Source organism: Myripristis murdjan, chromosome 12 (assembly GCF_902150065.1).
Source record: "Myripristis murdjan chromosome 12, fMyrMur1.1, whole genome shotgun sequence".
Lineage (NCBI taxonomy): Eukaryota > Metazoa > Chordata > Actinopteri > Holocentriformes > Holocentridae > Myripristis > Myripristis murdjan.
This window is the reverse complement of record NC_043991.1, coordinates 273,883-278,882: the sequence shown is the minus strand read 5'-3', so window position 1 is coordinate 278,882 and position 5,000 is coordinate 273,883.

Genomic DNA, 5,000 nt, shown 5'->3' with positions numbered 1-5,000 from the left:
TTGTTGTGGTGATGTTACAGTGTGTTGTTGTGGTGTTACAGTGTGTTGTTGTGGTGTTACAGTGTGTTGTTGTGGTGATGTTACAGTGTGTTGTTGTGGTGTTACAGTGTGTTGTTGTGATGTTACAGTGTGTTGTTGTGGTGTTACAGTGTGTTGTTGTGGTGTTACAGTGTGTTGTTGTGATGTTACAGTGTGTTGTTGTGGTGTTACAGTGTGTTGTTGTGGTGTTACAGTGTGTTGTTGTGATGTTACAGTGTGTTGTTGTGGTGTTACAGTGTGTTGTTGTGATGTTACAGTGTGTTGTTGTGGTGATGTTACAGTGTGTTGTTGTGGTGTTACAGTGTGTTGTTGTGATGTTACAGTGTGTTGTTGTGGTTTTACAGTGTGTTGTTGTGGTGTTACAGTGTGTTGTTGTGGTGTTACAGTGTGTTGTTGTGATGTTACAGTGTGTTGTTGTGGTGTTACAGTGTGTTGTTGTGATGTTACAGTGTGTTGTTGTGGTGATGTTACAGTGTGTTGTTGTGGTGTTACAGTGTGTTGTTGTGATGTTACAGTGTGTTGTTGTGGTTTTACAGTGTGTTGTTGTGGTGTTACAGTGTGTTGTTGTGATGTTACAGTGTGTTGTGGTGTTACAGTGTGTTGTTGTGGTGTTACAGTGTGTTGTTGTGGTGTTACAGTGTGTTGTTGTGATGTTACAGTGTGTTGTTGTGGTGTTACAGTGTGTTGTGATGTTACAGTGTGTTGTTGTGGTGTTACAGTGTGTTGTTGTGATGTTACAGTGTGTTGTTGTGATGTTACAGTGTGTTGTTGTGGTGTTACAGTGTGTTGTTGTGATGTTACAGTGTGTTGTTGTGGTGTTACAGTGTGTTGTTGTGATGTTACAGTGTGTTGTGGTGTTACAGTGTGTTGTTGTGGTGTTACAGTGTGTTGTTGTGATGTTACAGTGTGTTGTGATGTTACAGTGTGTTGTTGTGGTGTTACAGTGTGTTGTTGTGATGTTACAGTGTGTTGTTGTGGTGTTACAGTGTGTTGTTGTGATGTTACAGTGTGTTGTGGTGTTACAGTGTGTTGTTGTGATGTTACAGTGTGTTGTTGTGGTGTTACAGTGTGTTGTTGTGGTGTTACAGTGTGTTGTTGTGGTGTTACAGTGTGTGGTGATGTTACAGTGTGTTGTGATGTTACAGTGTGTTGTTGTGGTGTTACAGTGTGTTGTTGTGGTGTTACAGTGTGTGGTGATGTTACAGTGTGTTGTTGTGATGTTACAGCGTGTTGTTGTGGTGTTACAGTGTGTGGTGATGTTACAGTGTGTTGTGATGTTACAGTGTGTTGTGATGTTACAGTGTGTTGTTGTGGTGTTACAGTGTGTTGTTGTGATGTTACAGTGTGTTGTTGTGGTGTTACAGTGTGTTGTTGTGGTGTTACAGTGTGCTGTGATGTTACAGTGTGTTGTGGTGTTACAGTGTGTTGTTGTGGTGTTACAGTGTGTTGTTGTGATGTTACAGTGTGTTGTTGTGGTGTTACAGTGTGTTGTTGTGATATTACAGTGTGTTGTTGTGGTGTTACAGTGTGTTGTTGTGATGTTACAGTGTGTTGTTGTGATGTTACAGTGTGTTGTTGTGATGTTACAGTGTGTTGTTGTGGTGTTACAGTGTGTTGTTGTGATGTTAGAGTGTGTTGTGGTGTTACAGTGTGTTGTGGTGTTACAGTGTGTTGTGATGTTACAGTGTGTTGTTGTGATGTTACAGTGTGTTGTTGTGATGTTACAGTGTGTTGTTGTAGTGTTACAGTGTGTTGTGGTGTTACAGTGTGTTGTTGTGATGTTACAGTGTGTTGTTGTGATGTTACAGTGTGTTGTTGTGGTGTTACAGTGTGTTGTGGTTTTACAGTGTGTTGTTGTGATGTTACAGTGTGTTGTTGTAGTGTTACAGTGTGTTGTGGTGTTACAGTGTGTTGTGGTGTTACAGTGTGTTGTTGTGATGTTACAGTGTGTTGTTGTGGTGTTACAGTGTGTTGTTGTGATGTTACAGTGTGTTGTTGTGGTTTTACAGTGTGTTGTTGTGATGTTACAGTGTGTTGTTGTGGTGTTACAGTGTGTTGTGGTTTTACAGTGTGTTGTTGTGATGTTACAGTGTGTTGTTGTGGTGTTACAGTTTGTTGTGGTGATGTTACTGTGTGTTGTGATGTTACAGTGTGTTGTGATGTTACAGTGTGTTGTTGTGGTGTTACAGTGTGTTGTTGTGGTGTTACAGTGTGTTGTTGTGGTGTTACAGTGTGTTGTTGTGATGTTACAGTGTGTTGTTGTGATGTTACAGTGTGTTGTTGTGATGTTACAGTGTGTTGTTGTAGTGTTACAGTGTGTTGTGGTGTTACAGTGTGTTGTGGTGTTACAGTGTGTTGTGGTGTTACAGTGTGTTGTTGTGATGTTACAGTGTGTTGTTGTGGTGTTACAGTGTGTTGTGGTTTTACAGTGTGTTGTTGTGATGTTACAGTGTGTTGTTGTGGTGTTACAGTTTGTTGTGGTGATGTTACAGTGTGTTGTGATGTTACAGTGTGTTGTTGTGATGTTACAGTGTGTTGTTGTAGTGTTACAGTGTGTTGTGGTGTTACAGTGTGTTGTGGTGTTACAGTGTGTTGTTGTGATGTTACAGTGTGTTGTTGTGGTGTTACAGTGTGTTGTTGTGGTTTTACAGTGTGTTGTTGTGGTTTTACAGTGTGTTGTTGTGATGTTACAGTGTGTTGTTGTGGTGTTACAGTGTGTTGTGGTTTTACAGTGTGTTGTTGTGATGTTACAGTGTGTTGTTGTGGTGTTACAGTTTGTTGTGGTGATGTTACTGTGTGTTGTGATGTTACAGTGTGTTGTGATGTTACAGTGTGTTGTTGTGGTGTTACAGTGTGTTGTTGTGGTGTTACAGTTTGTTGTGGTGTTACAGTGTGTTGTTGTGGTGTTACAGTTTGTTGTGGTGATGTTACAGTGTGTTGTTGTGATTTCACACTGTGTTGTTGTGATGTTACAGTGTGTTGTTGTGATTTCACACTGTGTTGTTGTGATTTTACAGTGTGTTGTGGTGTTATAGTGTGTTGTAACATTTTTAGTGATCAATACTGAGATATAAATTGTTTGCCCTTTTTGTAAGAAACTGAGGTTTGATTTTTCCTCAATTTTACCTTTTTAAAATAAATTATTGTAATATTACCATAAAATTACAAAACCAAAAAAGCCTAATCAAAATCCCCCCAAAACATAAAATCAAATCAGCACAAAATTGCCTATGATCTGTAAATAAATGAATTAATAAATCACTAAAGGAAGTGAGTTTTGTGCAGAGGGTGAACATAAACCCCCTGCGGGCCGCTGGCTGATAAACACACCAGCAGGAACTGAGCAGAGGATTGTGGGTAGTGTGAGTCACATGGGGCTGATGTGACTCGTCAGCTGCCACTTCACATCAACACGTTTCACACAACTTTACTTCTGAGGCCCGGAGCCCCACTCTGCTGCCAGAGGACTGCTTAGGCAGCATCACACTGCTCCTCCTGCTCCTGCTGCTCCTCCTCCTCGTCCTCCTCCTCCTGCTGCTGCTCCTCCTGCTGCTGCTGCTCCTTCTGCTCCTTCTGCTCCTCCTGCTCTTCCTCTTCCTCTTCCTCCTCCTGCTCTTCCTCTTCCTCCTCCTCCTCCTCCTCCTGCTCCTCAGAAATCAGCAGTGACAGATGAACTTCATTCAGAACAGTGCCACCATGTGGCTGAAAGTCTGCAGCTTCACCACATTTTCATTCAGATTGAGAATAATCCCTGTTAATCCAACAGCACTGACGCCTCTTTTTCCCATCTCTTTTTATTTTACAGATTGGGGTTTTGGTGTGATTTGATGCTGATTTTCTTGAAATTATTTTTTTCTAGTACAAATTTTCTGGTAATTTTTTTATTGCAAATGTTTTGGTAGTTTTTGTGTGGTTTAAAAAATATATTATTGTCACTGTTATTGTTATTATTATTATTATTATTATTTCTGTTATTGCTATTTGTTTTTTTTTTTTTTCTAATCAGGCCATTTCTTGCCAATTTGCTCATCAAGTGAATTTGTTGAGGTTTCAGAAGCTGGAGCAAACTAGCATCCCCTCTTTATTTGACCCTTTGATGCACGAGCAAACTGACTGGATGACACCGAGCTGACAGGAGCGCCGCCGACCAATCAGCAGCCGCCGACCAATCAGCAGCCGCCAAACCAAAAGTTTGTAAAGAAAAAAAAAATGGAAGGAGGGAGGAAAGGATGGAGGGAAATGGTTGCTGATGGCAACGCCCCTCCCCCCACTGCACGCATCACTGACTCTGATAGACAGCCACCAACCCCCACCACACACACACACACACACACACACACACACACACACACACACACACACACACACACACAGAGCAGTGTGTGTTGTGTTCTCTTCAGTTGCATTAAACACGACTTGACTCTCACTGGGGAAAAAGGTCAAGAGCAAATAACTGAACCTCCCTGCTCCCAGATCAGCAAACACACCGAGCCGAGCCGTCGAGCCGCTGCTGTTCAGCTGCTGCTTCAGCCTCAGCTTCATCTTCATCTTCAGCTTCATCTTCATCTTCATCTTCAGCCTCAGCTTCATCTTCATCTTCATCTGCTGCTTCATCTTCAGCTTCATCTCCAGCCTCAGCTGCTGCTTCATCTTCAGCTTCAGCCTCAGCCTCAGCTGCTGCTTCAGCTTCATCTTCATCTTCATCTTCATCTTCAGCCTCAGCTTCATCTTCATCTTCATCTTCATCTTCAGCCTCAGCTTCATCTTCATCTTCAGCCTCAGCTTCATCTTCAGCCTCATCTTCATCTTCATCTTCATCTTCAGCCTCAGCTTCATCTTCATCTTCATCTTCAGCCTCATCTTCATCTTCAGCCTCAGCTTCATCTTCATCTTCATCTTCATCTTCAGCCTCAGCCTCAGCTTCATCTTCATCTTCATCTTCATCTTCATCTTCTGCTTCA